Raw genomic sequence first — 18,629 nt, forward strand, 5'->3', positions numbered from 1 at the left:
AATTATATATATATATTTCTGTATTTAACAAAATGTATTCTGTGAAAAGTAACCTGATCCTGGCTGCTTCCTGGCACGTCATTCTCCGTGCATGTGCTGTAAATTTGGCATCAGCTGTAGTCCATAGAAAGCTACATTTCTTCTATGAGGTTGTCTTTGTAGATCTTTCCTAGGACTATATGAAAACTGTAAAATCTAGGTGTAAAACGCCAGGTGTTCCTGTAGGTCTTTAGTGCTTCCATACATATTTGCAAATCTGCAAATGTATAGATGAACAGCAACATGATAAATGCATGACGAGTGTGAGCTGTATGCATAAAAGATGAGATGATAGAAACCTTAAAGGGCATCTGTCAGCAGATTTGTACCTATGAAACTCGCTGACCTGTTACATGTGCGCTTGGCAGCTGAAAGCATCCTTTAACCCTTTGGCTACCAGAGATTTTTTCATTTTTTGCGTTTTCATTTTTCTTCCCTCTTTTCCATGAGCCATAACTTTTTTATATTTCCAGTCACATAGCTGTATGAGGGCTTATTTCTTGCAGGCCAAGTTATACTTTCTAATGCCACCATTAATTATGGAATAAAATGTAGTGGGAAGCGTGAAAAATTCCAAATAGGGTGGAATTGGTAAAAAAACGCAATCCCTTAACCGTTTTACGGGTTTTGTTCCTACGGCGTTTTGTTTACGGCAAAACTGACCCATGCCCTTCATTCTCTGCATCAGTACGATTACAATGATGCCCCATATGTATAGTTTTTTTATGTGTAAATAGTGTAAAAACAAATTTAAACTTTGAGATTTTTATTTTTGACATCACCATATTCTGACTCCCATAACTTTATTTTTTATTTTTTTAACAAATCTCTTTTTATTAAGAGTTTTTTAGTAGACTGTATTAAAATACAAAGTTTTCACAGGGTAAATAAGCGACAATGATATGAGCATTCAATAACTCAAAAGTTTTAAACCTCACAAAGGAGGGGGAAAGAGGAGAGGTGGGAATTGGGGAGGAGAGGTGGGAATTGGGGAGGGAGGGAGGGGGGAATAGGAGAGGGGAGACAATGAGGGATATGGGGAGGTGAAAAGGGGAGTGGGGGGGGGCAGCGAGTATCGAGTGACCCTGCAACACGTCACTGCAAAATGTACAGAGATTAAACAATCGGAACACTCAACTAGGTAAACTCGTGGCATGAAGATGGATTTCCCAGGGTTGCCAGGATAAATAGAAAAAAGAGTGAACAACAAACGGTTTCTGGCATGGAGGCCTTTTTGCATTTGATCCCCTCATGTCCGGTGTCGCAAGACGGAAACAAGATGACGTTCAGGAGTGTTATCTGGCGTGTATTTGCATTTATGATGGTTTTTGGTTGCCTTGGTCTTCAAGGTTGCCACAAGGAGGTATATTTAGAATATGACCTATCTGCCCAGCTCGCCAATTCCTCAATCAGGCATATCTGGTCAACCTTAGACAACCACTGCTCCAAGGGGTGAGGTTCTGTTTGGAGCCAGTACATTGGAATCAGTAGCCTTGCTGTCTGTACCAATATTGTTGGTAGGTCTGATATCGACGGTTTCCAGGTGGGGAGGGCAGCCACAATAGGACTGATGATGGTGCAAGCTGGATGCTGGACTTACAGATCTTATTAATTGTTTGTTCTATTTGGTCCCAAAAGGGGCGGATGTTGGGACAAGACCACATTATGTGTCCCAGGGACCCTTCGTGTTGTTTACATCTCCAACATAGGTTAGAACTCCTCAGTCCCATCCTATGAAGTTTATTGGGGGTCATTATACCAACGCGTCATGGTTTTAAAGGAATGCTCTTGGACTTTTACACATCTAGAGAAGCCATGCATTTTCTTATGGATGTTTGCTACGTCAGATGCTGAAAGAGTAATTGTCAAATCCCTCTCCCAAGCTCTAATATAAGCAGGAGTACTTTGTTCTGATGGAGAATTTAAAGTCTTATAGAGAGTGGAGATAAGATGCTTGGGGGTAGCTGGGCCCAGTGCCAATCTTTCAAACCTTGTAGGATCTTGGGCTGGGGTAAATTTAGTGATTAATGCTTTGCAGGTGCGTTCAAGTTCGGATTTAGCCAGGAAGTTGCCTGTCCCTGTGGCTTGATAGCATGCTGAAATGGGCGAGTCTTGGGATCCTTTCGTTGTCAGGGCCGAATGGATTGACGCGTCTTTAAGGAGTTTCCAAAAGGGAGGTGCCATGGGCGTGGCTGTGTTCAGGATATAGGGGATATAATCTGCCGATAGGCATCTGGGTGGGACTGACAAAAGGGGAGTTTGTGTATGAATTGAGCTGAAGATTAAGAAGGGTCCCCTCGCTAGGCCGGTTGGGATGTCGTTTGTCTGTCAGACATAAAGGCTAGCTCTATATTTGAGCTTATAGTTTTATAGTTCGGGGTGCAGAGTTGCAGCCATCTCTTTAGCTGAATAGCCTTGTAATATGTTGGTAAGTCAGGCAGACCAAATCCTCCATGTTTTCGGCTTTTAATCAGCCTGTCATATGCAATTCTTGTTTGTTTTTCCATAGGAATGATATAAATATGGTTCTGATCTGTCTGAAGAACCTGTTTGAGAGTGGGATGGGGACCATCTGTAACAGGTACAGTAGTTTAGGCATTACATACGTTTGGAGCAGGTTTTTCCTACCCAACCATGAAACCTAGGGTAGAGTTAAGGAGAGCAGTTGGTCTTTGATTTTTTTGTAGTAGTGGGGTGTAATTGTTTATTTACAGATGCCTATACAGGCGTTGAACCTATCTTGTCCCAGATGAAAATGTAATACTTCACTTTTATTATTATTTGGGTTAAAATACGTGCTTTATACCTTTTATTTAATTTTACTTGATGAACCAAATAATAGAAAAAGATTAAAAATACAGTAAACACTCCACTGCCCAAATCCCCTGAAGAAGCCAGTTATCTGATGAAACATGTTGGGGGGGGGGGGGGGGGGGCAGATTTAGCTTTTAAATCAGCGATCCACTCCACTGTCAGTTAGTTAGCAGTAGTCCGAATGGCCTACTTATTAAAGCTAGAGTAGTTTAGCAATGTGATACGGTATTCAAACCGTGAATGTTATGTACGCAGTGTGCACCACCAAAGGGATAGACAGAGGTCAGCTAACATATGGTATTATTCATGTGCTGTATTAGAAGTGGGAAGAGTGAGTTCAGCTCCCACAACTTAGCCTAGATGAAGGTGTCACTGCAAGCGACATGAAGGCAGCCAACTGCCTATAAGTGACAGGGGTGAGAAAGTGCATGTGCTCTCCCTCCTGACTCACTGAGCATCATTTGACCACGCAGTGGAGTGTTTACTGTATTTTTAATCTTTTTCTATTATTTGGTTCATCAAGTAAAATTAAATAAAGGTATAAAGCACGTATTTTAACCCAAATAATAATAAAAGTGAAGTATTACATTTTCACCTGGGACAAGATAGGTTCAACGCCTGTATAGGCATCTGTAAATAAACTATTTGATAAACCTTACCCAGGGTATGTCTCAAATATGAATAAATAGTGGGGTGTAATTAGCACTGTACAGTTTTTGTCTGACGTGAGGGAGATTCCCAGATAAGGTAGGGAATTTGAGTTCCATTTAAATGGGTAAGCAATCTTGAGGGAGTTAGTTGTTCTGGGAGGTAACAATATGCCCATGGCTTCTGACTTAGAATAGTTGATCTTGAATTTAGATAACGTGCTAAATGTGGAGAATAGATCTAAGATATGCGGGAAGGCTTGTGCAGGATTTGTGGTGAGCAGCAGGAGATAGTCTGCAAAGGCAGAGCATTTGTGTTCTGTCCTATTAATGGTCAATCCCTTGATGTGGCGGTTTTATCTAAATACTTGTAATGTTTCCATCACTAGTATGAATAGAGTAGGGGATAAGGGGCAGCCCTGGAGCGTCCTGTTTGTGATGTTAAAAGGTTCGGACAGGATGCCGTTCACCCTCACTCTACCGCTAGGCCGATAGTACAAAGACATGATAGCTTGTATGACTGCATCTGGGAGGCCAAATCTGGACAGTGTTCGCTTCATAGATCACCAATCAACTCTATCAAATGCCTTTTCGGTGTCAGTTCCAAGGAGGACCAGAGGTATTCCTTTTGTTTTGGCCCAAGTGACAGCATTGATAAGCCTACAAGATTGGTGATTGCCTTCCCTGCCCACCACAAACCCCGCTTGATCTGGGTGAATTATTTTGGGGATGATGGAATTAAGGCGGAAAGCCAGTAACTTGGCTCAGACTTTGAGGTCTAAATTAAGTAGTGAAATCGGTCTGTAATTGCTGCATTCCGTGGGGTCTTTACACTCTTTGTGAATAATAGAGACGGTTGCCTCCAGAATTTGTCTAGGGAGAGTTTCTCCTTTGGCTAAAGCTTGACACCAATTAGTGAGTTGCGGAATTAACACTGGGAGCAGTTTCTTGTAGTACCCAGCTGGAAGGCCTATTGGTCCAGGTGCTTTACCTAAAGGCATGGACTTAATGACCCTGGATACCTCTTCTACAGATATGGGTGCTTGTAGCAAGGTACAAGTAATATTTGTAGGAGAGAGAGTTTATTTAGAAAGGCATCTATGAGGTCTATTTGTTTGAGATCATGTGACTCTGTGGAAGAGGAGTGCTGGTCAGCGTCTAGATTATATAGGTTAGTATAGTAAGAGCAGAACTCATCCGCCATCATTTTTGTGGACCAGGCTAGCGAGCCAGAGCTCATTTTCATGGCTGCTATATGTTGGGCATCCTTTCTCTTCTTGATTAAATGTGTCATTCATTTATTCCCCTTGTCACCATGCATATATTGTTTGAACATAGTATATTGGTAATTTTTGGCGCATTTGATGTTTAAAAGCTCTCTGAGCCGTCTTCTTAAAGAAAGGAGTTCGGACGGAGCTGAGACGAGAACGGATTTTTTTCTGGGTGGTTTCTATGACTGAGATCTGTCTAAGGAGGTAATTTAGCTTCTTTTGCCTTTCTTTTTTAAGTTTCGCTCCTAAGGCTATAAATACGCCTCTTATATAGGCTTTGTGTGCTTGCCAGACTATGGTCTGGGAAGTATCCGCTGGGTTGTTGTCTAGAAAATACTGGGATAATTTTCTTGGGATGTCTGACAGATTTTTGTCCAGCAAAGTTTTGTTTAGACGCCATTGCCATTCTTTTGCGTGTCAGAGAGAGAGCGAGAGAGTGTGGCAGTTACTGGGGCATGGTCAGAGACCGTTATTGGGCCTATGTGAGATTTATGTAGTATGCCTATGTGTGATTTGAAATCAAGATGAAGTCTATTCTTTGATAGGAATGGTGTACTGCCAAGTAATACTTGTAGTCCTTGTCTTCAGTGTTTAGGGTCCTCCAAGAGTCAATTAGCCTGTTGTCCCGCAGGGTTTTTTGTATGTTACCTAGTGATTTTAGTGATTGTGATGAGGTGCCTGTGGAGGTGTCCAGGGCCGGGTGTAACGCTATATTTAGATCTCCATCTATAATTTTTATTCATTCAGAGAAATCATTAAATTTAGAGAGAGTGGATTTTATCCATTTGTGTTAGTGGGAATTTGGGGCATATAAACTCGCTAAAGATACCTGTCACGGAAGGTGTACAGAAAACTAGAAGACACAAAATGAAGATCCGACTGACTGGATCCAAAACTAAGGAACCAAAGGGATAGCCCTGCAACAGACCTGGCTCTCTCCCTAACTGCTCAGCCTATGCAAAAATCTCAATGGTAAATGATCGCATATCCTCATACCTCGACTGTATAACACCTGAACACCCTATAATAGTGAGGGGACACGACCACCGGCTCCCTACACTTGATACGGAGGGAGTCAGGGTCACCTGGGATCCAGCAAACAGGAAAATACAAATGAATGAACAAAACTTATCTGTAGAAGACTCAGTAGTAGCATCCAGCATGCATACACTCCAGGAAGTTGTATAAACCGCAAAGTGATGCAGTATGGGAAGGGATTTAAAGGGATGCAATCAGTGCACCTACATGACAGCTGAGAGAGGCTAACGAGATGAGAAACTGAAAGCAAAACAAAAGGAACCTCAAGGAGGAGGTTCTGAAAAATGTCTGTCAGAGCTTCTCAGATGTCTGGTGGTGACAGTACCCCTCCTTCTACGAGTGGACTCCGGACACTCAGAGCCCACCTTCTCAGGATGGGACCTATGGAAAGCCCTGATGAGACGAGTGGCCTTAATGTCCGTCACTGGGACCCACATCCTCTCCTCAGGACCATAACCCTCCCAATGAACGAGGTACTGGAGAGAACTGCGGACAACACGAGAATCCACAATCCTAGAGACCTGAAATTCAAGATTACCATCAACCACAATCAGAGGAGGAGGCAAAGACGAGGGTACAATGGGTTGGACATAAGGTTTTAATAAGGACTTATGAAAAACATTATAGATCTTCCAAGTCTGAGGAAGATCAAGATGGTAGACAACAGGATTGATGACGGACAAGATTTTGTAAGGCCCAATAAACTTAGGACCCAACTTCCAGGAGGGAGCCTTCAATTTGATATTCTTAGTAGACAACCACACCAGATCACCAACATTCAAGTCCGACGTGGACCAGGCACACGTCTCTTATCCGCCACACGCTTATCTCTCACTCACTCTCTTTAGATTATCCTGAATCTTTTGCCAAATAGATGACAAAGACGAGGAGAATCTGTCCTCATCAGGTAAACCAGAAGACCCCTCTCCAGAGAATGTCCCAAACTGCGGATGAAACCCATATGCACCAAAAAATTGTGACTTATCAGAGGACTCCTGACGACGGTTATTTAAAGCAAACTCAGCAAGGGACAAAAAAGAACACCAATCCTCCTGATTCTCCGCCACAAAACAGCGCAGATATGTCTCCAGATTCTGATTGACACGCTCTGTCTGGCCATTCGACTGCGGGTGGAAAGCAGAAGAGAATGACAACCGAACCCCCAAGCGAGAACAGAAAGCCTTCCAGAATCTGGAAACAAACTGTGTGCCCCTATAAGAGACTATGTCTGAAGGAATACCATGCAATTTGACAATGTGATCCAAAAATGCCTGCGCCAGCGTCTTAGCATTGGGCAAGCCAGGAAAAGGAATGAAATGCACCATTTTGCTAAAACGGTCCACCACCACCAGAATCACAGTCTTCCCCGAGGAACGAGGCAGGTCCGTAATGAAGTCCATGGACAGATGTGTCCAAGGACGGGAAGGAATGGGTAACGGAAGGAGAGGACCTGATGGCCGTGAATGAGGGACTTTGGCACGAGCGCAGGTCTCGCAGGCTGCCACAAAACCCTCAACCGACTTACGAAGCACCGGCCACCAGAATCTCCGAGCGATGAGCTCCACTGTGGCTCTTGTCCCCGGGTGCCTAGCAAGGACAGTATCGTGGTGCTCCTTAAAAATCTTGTGTCTTAAAGCGAGAGGCACAAACAACCTCCCAGGAGGACAAAGATCAGGAGCCTCTGACTGGGCTACCTGCACCTCTGCCTCCAATTCAGGATAAAGAGCAGAGACCACCAGTTAGGGAGAGATTGTATAAACGAGATTTAGGCAGCTTGGCGCCTGGGGTGAGATTAATAGGGCAATCGTACTCCCTGTGAGGGGACAAGTCCTGAACACCACTCTCAGAAAACACATCCGAAAATTCAGAGAGAAAAGGTGGTACAGTCTTAGTAGAAACCTCAGAAACAGATGTCGTGAGGCAATTCTCTCTGCAAAAGTCACTCCAACCATTTATTTTCCTCGCTTGCCAATCAATGGTGGGGTTATGTTTAGTGAGCTAGGGTAGCCCCAACACTAGAGGAGTAGGCAACCCGCTTAGGATGAAACATGACACATCCTCAACATGAGTATCACTCACAATCAAACGGATATTGTGAACTATGCCCTTTAACGATTTCTGAGAAAGTGGAACGGAATCAATAGCAAAAACAGGTATATCCTTTCCCAAAGTGCATACCTGGAAACCATGAGTTATAGCAAATTGACTATCAATGAGATTGACAGCTGCACCACTATCTACAAAAATCTCACAAAAAATGTTCTTGCTCTCTAGCGCCACCCTGGCAGGTAGGACAAAACAGGAACTACAAGTAAACGGAAAACCTTCAATTTCCGCATCAACCTTGCCAATAGTAACAGATGGAACGTTTTTAGAGGATTATTTTCTTTTTGTTTCTTTATTACTCTCAAAAAACTGCCTGAATCTCCTAGAGGGACAAACATTTGCCAAATGATTTATACCTCCACAACAGAAACAAACCTTCCTATGAGAGCGGAATCCTCTATTGTCAGAGGCAAGCAAACCCAGCTGCATGGGCCCCTGCTCAGAAGGGATTGAGAGCGACTGAGACCCCTGTGCACTGAATGAGACCGCCGCACTGTCCTTGGACTGAGTATGACAGGAAGGAGTTATCTCTCCTCTCTCTCTAAGACGCCTGTCAATACGAACGGCCCGAGACATGGCAGAGTCCAAGGAGGTAGGTCTCTCATAAAAGGCAAATGAAAGACCATGGCAAAATTGACTTCGGAGTGCAGCATCATTCCAACCAGTATCAGCTGCCCATCTCCGAAATTCTGAGCAGTATATCTCTGCGGATTGTTTACCCTAACATAAAAGACGTAGTCTAGACTAGCCAGAGCAATACGATCCGGATCATCATATATCTGACCCAGGGCTAAAAAAAAATCATCCACTGAACGGAGGGGCCGTGCCCCCACCGGCAGCAAAAAGGCCCAAGACTGAGCGTTATCCCTGAGCAGCGAGATGATGATCCCCACCCTCCGCTCCTCATCACCAGAGGAATGGGGAAGTAGGCGAAAATGGAGTTTGCAAGCCTCTCTAAAACTAACAAAATTCTCACTACCCCCGGAGAACGTATCCGGAAGCAAGATTTTAGTCTCAGAACAAATTCCATGAACGCAAGCAGAAACGGTCACCTCAAACTGAGAGACAGTTTTCCGGAGATCTTCTACCTCCAGTAAAAAGACCCTGCATGCGGTCAATCAAGGTTGAAACCGGATTCATGCTTAAGACGGTTTTGGCGGTTTATAATGTCACGGAATGTGTACAGAAAACTAGAAGACGACCAAAATGAAGATCCGACTGACTGGATCCAAAACTAAGGGACCAAAGGGATAGCCCTGCAACAGACCTGGCTCTCTCCCTAACTGCTCAGCCTATGCAAAAATCTCAATGGTAGATGATTGCATATCCTCGTACCTCGACTGTATAACACCTGAACACCCTAATAGTGAGGGGACATGACCACCGGCTCCCTACACTTGATACGGAGGGAGTCAGGGTCACCTGGGATCCAGCAAACAGGAAAATACAAATGAATGAACAAATCTTATCTGTAGAAGACTCAGTAGTAGCATCCAGCATGCATACACTCCAGGAAGTTGTATAAACCGCAAAGTGATGCAGTATGGGAAGGGATTTAAAGGGATGCAATCAGTGCACCTACATGACAGCTGAGAGAGGCTAACGAGATGAGAAACTGAAAGCAAAACAAAAGGAACATCAAGGAGGAGGTTCTGAAAAATGTCTGTCAGAGCTTCTCAGATGTCTGGTGGTGACAATACCATGACTTGTCCTATCTCCCCTTTAACAAAGAGAAATCTCCCCTCTGGGTCTTGTTGGGGTAATGTATGAGTGAAGGGGATGTGCTTACTGATAGCAATTCTGACATCCCTAGAAGCTTTCTGATACGTGCAGTTAAACCATTGAGTATAGTTAATTTGGGGTAGCCTATGTAACTTATCCCTCTTGAAGTGAGTCTATTGTAAGAAACAAATGTCACACTTATCTTTCTTGAGGAGGGTGTGTACTTGTGATCTTTTTTTTCTGGAGGGGGGGGGGGTGTTTAGACCCCCGAACGTTGAAGGTGGTCGTTCTTACAGAGGCCATGAGAGGATCAAGGTCACGGTTGAATCCGCATCCTGGGGGAATATCCATAGCCACTTAAAAAACAAAACATACATGAATACATGAACTAAAAAACCTGTGTAGGTACTACTGCAGCCAGCCAGTCGCAGGGGCCACATGTGAGGTGCACGGTGGACCGATGAGGGGACAAATAATATAACACACAGTTCATCAGTTTACTCACGGTTAGCAGATAGCCTCCCTGGGCTGGCAGCACAGTGTTGAGGTGGACAGCACGAAATCCTCCGGGGCACGCTCTGTGTAGGGAAGCATCAGCCAAGATGGGGGTTGAGGTGCCCTTGATGTTAGGGGTGCTTAGGGTGCTTGTTGCGGCTGAGTCCCTTGATGGTTTTTGTCGAGACGCCAGTACCGTTAATAGTGGTACAACCATAGGTAATAATAATGAGGTAGACGGTGGTAAGATGCAACTCAATACTTTTACTTTGGATGTCTTTTGGTTGCAGCAGTACAATTATGCAGTCTCTAGATGGTACAGACTTAATTCTGCAAATTCACTGTTTTAGGCTGTTTAGGTTTCTTGGGTTTGGAGCAGTGGGTTACTTCAACGTCAGTGGAACTTCTGGTGAGGTTGCCTGAAGCTATAAATCCTCCACCATGCAAAGGTGTCTGTGGCCCTCGATAATGGCTCTTATCACTGATGAATTCCTAGGAATGCTTGTTTCTTTTCCAGGGAGGCAAACTCTTCTCCTACTGGTCAGGGATGCAAGTCTATAGTCCGGTCACAGAGGGAAAACGCTCTTCTGCGCCTCACTCCTGAGTATCACCTACTAGCGAAGTTGGCTCCACTCAATAATCTGTGTTGCGAAGTCTTCACTCTATCTTTCCTCCCACTAATTTGATCTGACTACCTCAGATCTGCTCTCTTCTGAACTACATTTTCCTAGCTATCCTGATCATCATCTCCTCTCATCTCTCCCACTAGGCCTGACCTAGGTGTGTGTGTGTGTGTATATATATATATATATATATATATATATATAGGACCTGAACTTTATCCCCATCTAGTGGTGGGATGTATAAATTACACCTAATAGGCCTGTTAACAGGGATTTTGCAGATACATAAATGCAAAGTTATACATTACAACCTAGAATGGCGGCGCCGGCACATAATAAATTGTGTAACCAAGTGGAGATTTAGCTGAAGTAGAAAATTGAGGGAGAGGAAGAAGACACTGCTAAATGTTTCTAGAAAATAATGCATCAGTGAGTGGATGAAGTCCACATTTAAGTATGTTGAATACATCTTGGTGGTATTTTTGGTGTTCTTCTGGATTTCTTCATCCAGTGGAGAGAGTCCTCTGATGATCTTGATCTGGAGACTCCTTCACGGGTTATCCAGCTACTGAGCATATTTCTAAAGTAAGAGTCCAATTCGGCACATCATGGAACACTGCTGAATGTGAAAGTGGTGGTGTCCTCAGCTTTGCGTGTTGGAACCTGAATGCTGTATGTGGAAAACAGGGCAAACTCCCATTGAAAATTAGAGCACAGCGGAACAGGCGAACCCGTTAAAATGCAGTTCAAATAAGGTGTGCAACTGGAAGTCTGTATCACTTTCAGGTAAGTCGTCTCTTGCTGTTCAGGGCTTTGCGCTGGGTGGCAACCCATGTTGTGGACATTGGGAGTTTTGGAAGTGTGAAGGTGGTGTTCTTAACCGGCAGTCAAGACTATAGCTGCAACGGCTGTATCTCTAGTATTTCCCATGCAAATGGGAGGTGACGTGGTGTGCGCATCGCACAATGGCGGCCCTCAACCACGAAGGTAATACCGAACGGAAAAAGCCACCTGTATAATATTTTTTGTTGTCTTAGGTGGTCTGTGAGGGGAGTGAGTATGCAGCGTTTCAGTAAGGTAGAGGGGGCCACATCTTGAAAGATTAGAATAGTTGTGCCGTCGTACCTTACGTCCTTGTGAGCGCGGGAGGCCTTCAAGATGGCTGCCGTGTCTTTGTAGCTTGAGAACACTATATATATCCACGGCACACTCATATGTTGCATTTAGTTCAATATGATTTATTTGTTTTAACAACACCAACTTTGTATTACGTGTCATGAAAGCAGGGCCAACGTTTCGGTCCACCCGGGACCTTGATCACGGCCTATAAACAGTACAAAGAATATATATAACATCAGTGGGATGTTGAATAACAATTTTTTTACCAAGTATAAGAAAAAAAAATTGAAAAATAAAGAGAAAGAAACAAGTCTATATTATCATAGAAATAGTACCAATTGATATTATGTCACCAAGGGACCAACATTTTATCAAGTAGCAAAATAAAGCAGAATTAGAGTCTGATCAAGCCTATATCGTCTATCCTGTAAATTTAGCAATCACATAAAAGACTATATAGAGATATATGAATAAAGTGACATCTCTGTTTCAGACAACTAGGCGATCAGAATCAAAGAGTATAATGCAGCAGACCCCATATTCCACATATAAGCGACCCCCCATTATATAAATAAATAGCGCACAAACATAGAAGTATATGACATAAGGCAAGGTACATACCGACAAGGACTACTACTTAAATTAGTAAGCGGCATAAATAACATATATATACCTATTTGAGGCAGAGACGATGTGTGCTCGTTGGTGGTATAGGGGAGACTGGCCGCAGAGCGCCAGTTATAGCAAGTCCACCACGTGTCTATCGGCGTCTGACGTCATAGCTGTGCGCCTGGTTAGAGATGGAACGCAAGCCATCCCTGCGCTACACTGCGCATGCGTGAGCGCTGGAGCTCACGTCTATTGCGATCGCTCCCCTATACTCCAATTCTGAGCAAGTTAATGCCGCTTAAAGGCTAGATTATTACAATATAGAAGATAAACATAGACATATACAGCACATAGATTATATATAGACAGGATGGGCACGAATTTACAACATGAATACAGTAGACACAAATCAATCACAAAATAGATACAGGTTTACAACATGAACACAGTGTTTAATACAGACATCACATATTAGTCACCCCTAGTTAATATGGAAAACATATAGAAGACAATTCCATAGGTGCCTATGCACATTTCGTAGTATTGATCATCGTATATTCGGGGCGCTTTGGAAATAGAATCATTGTATATCATGTATATCCATTTTCCCAAAACGAATCCTTGCATGCCGTATATATACATTTCATGAGGTTGGTCATCACTTGTCAGGTTAAATACCTTGATTAGTCACAAAATTAAATAGAACCAAAATTAGTATATATATATATATATATATATATATATATATATATGTGGACAATAGCAGTGTTGTGGGCCACCACTTAATCTTGGTTCGTTTCTAGTTTCTCTAAGCGGTGCCCCATGTCTCTCATGTCCTGCCGGAGCTCTTTGTTTTCTTGTACTAACGGGGTTAAAGCTTGTGATAGCGTAGCTTTAAAGAAAGCTTTTGTGTGCTACAGTCCCGTTCCTGTTCCTCCTCTCCCGCTTCGGACGCACCGTCATCCTAATCTGAGTCTCGTTCGTTTACCAGCAGCACCATCTTTTCACAGCGTGCTGGAGAGACAGCCTGCGTCTTTTTCAAGAATCTGTCCCTCTCTGCTTGGTTCTTTTTCGGTCTGGGTGTTCTTGGGGGTTCTTTGGATAGATCCCTCCCGACTTTGCCCATCTTTAGCTAGTTTTCTGGCTTTTAGCTGCTAGCAGCTTGGGTTGAAGAAGAGAGAGCTCGCTCTTAGCCCTCCGTCCTGATCAGCGGTTAGGCTCCGCCCCCCTCCCATAACTTTTTTATACTTATGTCTACTGAGCTGTTTAGGGGCTCATTTTTTGCAAGACAATTCATAGTTTTTATTTATACCATTTTGGAGTGTGCATGGCTTTTGCATCACATTTTATTTCATTTTTTTGGACAAGAGAAGCAATGAAAGAATGGCAAATCGGGCATTTTGACCCTTTTTACCGTTACGCCATTCGCCGTATTGGATTTTAATTATTATTTTTTTATTTTAATATTATGTGCGTTTTTGGTTGTGGTGATACCCAGGATGTTTATATTTATTGTTATTTAGGTTTATATATTTTTTTTATTATACGGAAAGGGGGGTGATTTAAACTTTTTTATATTTTTTTGTATTTTTTATATATTTTTCAACTTTTGTAAACATTTTATCATTTTAAGTCTCATAAATGAACTTATAAATGATGTTTTTGAATTTTGACCTGCAAGGGATTTAAAAAATGTGAATTTCTTTGCATTTTGCTCATTTCCTATTTTGGACTGCCATCTGGTGGCCAAAATAAGAATTGCAGCATTAATGCTCTGAATTTCTTCATAGAGATTCAGAGCATTCAGCGCATGTAAGGAAAGCCCGATTGGCCGCACGGGGCTTCAGTACTAAGCCCGGAAACATAAGCCGGGTTTTTGCGCATTCTGGTTCCGTGATCTCACTTGATCATGGCATCTAAAGCATTTAATTACCGCAATCGGCATTATTGCCAGTTTTGCGGTAATTAGCCGCAGGTCTCTGCTGTTTGAAACAGCAGAGACTTGCCGACCATGACGCCCGCTGCACGCACGAGCGAGCTTCATGCTTGCACAGCGCTACCTGTAGAAAAAATCTGTGAAAAGATTTTGGTCCAGACATGCTTGAATCTGATCGAGAGCATTCCCAGAAGTATTCAGGCAGTGTTGAAAGTCAAAGGTGGATTTACAAAATACTAACAAAATAATTAAAATAAAAATTTAGAATTTTGGGAGCAAAACAGTAACAATGCAGTTACATCACAAGAATCTGCATAACTAATCATATGCTAAATAGTTGCAAGTCCAATTTATGTATGAGACTAGCGGATGACCCGACGTTGCTCGGGTATTTATTTATTGCAATCTTATATTATACAAGAATAGGAATCAAATGAATATATAGTGGTAAATGAAAGAAATATAATTTATAGGTTTTAAAGAGTATAAGTACAATATACGAATTGTAATGTAAAATGTAATGTAAAATCTTTGACAAAATGAATATAATATTACTTTACCACAAAACTTGCTTGTAAACAACATTTTTAGTTTCACCTCCAGGAGCAAGAATAAATCAATTCTTGGGTGAACCTTTGAGCCTTGAGCAAGCAACATAAAGTTGTCCGTGGGAGAAACAGGATGATCTCAAATCCACTCCACAGTATGTAATAGTCTGATTGTGTAGATTGTGATTGAGAACGCAAGTCTCGCTGGAATTTGCAATCTCTTAAACTGAAAAGGGAGATCTGTTGGAATGAGTGGTATCCGTGGGATAAAAACGGTTTCACCCTCTCCTTTTCCTGTTAAGAGAGTGGCTTCAATTACATTGGCCAGTAGCTTCTTAACACAAAGCCTTGTGCCTTTGCAAAGTTTTGGTGGGTCAAGATTGCGTAGTAAAATAATTGGCGATCCGACTTTAAGTAAAAGAAGATGTGGTGGTAATCCAGCCGGATCAAGTGAGTTTAGGAATTCTATTGGGAAATTGATCACCTCATTGGCATCCACTACGGTATCAATGGACTTGTATTTAGTGACTACGCCTGGTAACATGGCAAGTATTTGATTGTTTATTCCAGACCATCTTCATTTTTAGCAGCAAGAATGGCCCTCTCTCGCAACCAGTTAAAATTGCTATAGTTTTGTATAACTGCTGGATAAACTGCATCTTTTAGCTCTGCAACTGACGACACCAGATTACACAAATCGAATAACAATTTTATCTTGCCAGAAGACTCAACTGGTAACCTACCTTCTCCGATTTCGAGTAGTTTATTAGAGAAAATTAGAGCACTTTCATCCCCCAGATGTACGCTCATGTTTTGCATTACAGTTATCTGTTGCACATGTCTCCACAGATATGAATGTTTTAAACATGCGTGGATATTATCAGCTGGTGATGACTTTGGGATGACGGGCAGAGTTTGACGAAAGTCTCCACAGAGGAGTACCAGAGCTCCTCCCATCAGGTAGTCCTTTCTTCTCAGATCTCTTAGAGTGACGTGAAGGGCTTCAGGAGCTTTCTTGTCAGCCATGGTCATTCATCCCATACTATTAATGTACATGCTTTGAGCACTTCTGCACAACCACTTGTCTTACTTATGTTGCAGGTAGGATTTTCTTGCCTTGCAATGTCAAGTGGCAATTTAAGTGCAGAATAGGCTGTCCTCCCTCCTTCCATTAACGTTGCTGCAATTCCTGAAGAGGCGATGGCAAGAACAACCTCTCCCTTGGTTCTGATTGTGGACAGAATTAAATTAGTTAAAAATGTTTTTAACTAATGATGGATGCCACCTTGTTCTTTCACTACCTGATCCATGATAACTTGGTATGCTTTTTTAAAATCTTTATTTAAAAGTGGCTTCTTCTCGGCAACGTTTTGCCATTGTAGTTATTTTCCTGTATATAATCTGTGTAAAGCACGTCTTGTGGTTCTCGGACTTGTGCAGGCAGGCCAAGTTGCATTAATGTTTTATTGATCATGGTGACACATTTATCTTCAAGATTAATCAGAGCCTTGTTGAAAATGTCCAGACAAAAGTTAATTTCTATCATGGGATTTTTCCCTCCAGACTTTGGCAAGTATATCCTCAATTAGGGCCTCTTTATATTTTTCCCATAAACTGTTTGGATTGGACGGACTGCATGTAGTCAATAGTATAGCAAAAAGGTTTCTGATTTGCTGTGGGAGGGAGATTAAGTCATCTTCTCGCGATGTGTTATCCCAGTGCTGATCTCCTTCCGGTAAACGCAACTTTTGACATGCCTCTCTAAATGTCTGGCATACTTCCCCATTTACGGTTCTTAGTTCGGCAAAAGATCTTGGTCCTCGAACTGAGTGAAGAAGCATTCTAAGGAATAATGGTTAAGGTTGTATTTGGTGGCTGATCAATCATTCTGGGGGCGCTCTCTGTTGTAAAATAAACTCTCTGATCATTTTCTAAATGGACACTGAGGTGAACGACAGTAGGATGTCTTTCATGAATGGAAAATCCTAGGATTCGCGAAACTGCCTCGTTGCTGCTAATGTATCTTTCTAACTGATACCACATCACTTCATCGTTTGGACTCTGGTTGCCTAGGCCGAAAAAACTGCCATATGACTACCTTTGTTAATATACTTGCACACATATTTGATCGATTTCACACTGTTACAGTACTCCACGTTGATGTGTGCCTGAAACATCTTTAAGAGCAACGGCAAAAATAGCACAACCCATCTATTGTCGATTTTCTATTTCTGTTTTGCTGCCTATCTTTAGTTTTGCCTTGAATCCTCCATGTTCTGCAGCTCGCCGTCTGTAAAGAGGAAAACCATGATTTCCAGTTTGTGTCTCTTGAATCAATTGTCTTGGGTATTTCTTGGTATACTTTCCATCCTTCATACAAGGAGAGCTGGGATTCAGATATCCACATGGTCCATGGACCATGTTTTTCGTTACAACTGCATAAAGGTCAGGATCTTGTTTTGGGTCAGGCAACTCAGCAGATATAACGTCATCAATTTGTGTTGGTGTATTTTTTCTGTCAACCAGAATAAATTGTGTGAGTGTGACAGTCTTCGCTTTTGCCTTTAAATCGTGTACATCCAGCATCTTGACACTCCAAAGACGTGGGCCTTTGTTAGAACGTCAATTAGTTTCAACTGCTTCTGATGAAATACTCTGGCAATCAAGTCATGGCGTTCACTGGTTAATTGACCATTGGTAAGCATCTCCTTGATTTCTGTCCAAGTTGGATTACAGGTGAAGGTGATAAATAAGTCTGGTCTACCGTATGTCCTTACATACGTCATAGCATCTTGCGTATATTCGTGCATATGTCTGGGACTGCCTGTAAATGTAGATTGTAGTATGACTAAGGCTCCGAGGTTTTCAACGTTTCCATCATTTGCCACAGCATCTCTCAAGTGAATATATTCTTCAACTTGATTTAAATAGGCACTTACGCTCAATTTATCAACCATATCAACAATAAATTGATAAAACAATTGTCTGCAGTTTAATATGTGGTTCTGCTCTTTATCTCAAATCATTAGTCTGTATGCATAGAAATCCATGGCTGAAACTTTTTTGCTTGTTGTTTCACCTGTCCTTGGGTTGACTTGTCTCAGATTAAAATTATATCCATCCTCACCATCATGGGGTACTGTAGACCATCATAAGATTGATGTGTTTCTGATATGCGCTGCAATGATTTGTTGTTGTTGAATTACAATATCTTGTTGATTAAACTCATCGCCTGATAGACCTACTGCAACCTTATCTACCATGCTCACCTGCTGGTCTTCTGTCTGCTCTTATAACTACTTTATACTCATCCGTTGGCATGTGTTCCAAAGCTGATTTAAGCGTTGTAATAAGATTATTGTACTCATGCAATTTCCTTTGTAAGTTCAACACAATCTGACTTCTTGTTCCTAAGATGTAGGAGCACCTCTGTTCAGTTTCAGTATGTTCATTTCCAACAAAATATAGTTGTAGAAATTTTGGTGGTTTATCTGGAAATGGAAGCAACGATTCTGCTTTATGGTAAATCTGCCCTTGCACCGTGAACGTGGATGGAAATCCAGGATGTTTCACAAGTGATGTGGCGCCGAATGATTTCATTTGAAAACATGAATTGTATTTTTTGATGTTACTAAGAAAATGCCTTGACTCAGTTGTTTTGG

The 18,629-nt window shown here is 42.2% G+C and overlaps 1 pseudogene; it reads right to left on the minus strand.

The window, feature by feature from the left end:
- Window positions 1-16,809: 16,809 nt before the first annotated feature.
- LOC122929537 lies at window positions 16,810-17,924 on the minus strand (annotated as a pseudogene).
- Window positions 17,925-18,629: the final 705 nt, after the last annotated feature.

Source organism: Bufo gargarizans, chromosome 1 (genome assembly GCF_014858855.1).
Source record: "Bufo gargarizans isolate SCDJY-AF-19 chromosome 1, ASM1485885v1, whole genome shotgun sequence".
NCBI lineage: Eukaryota > Metazoa > Chordata > Amphibia > Anura > Bufonidae > Bufo > Bufo gargarizans.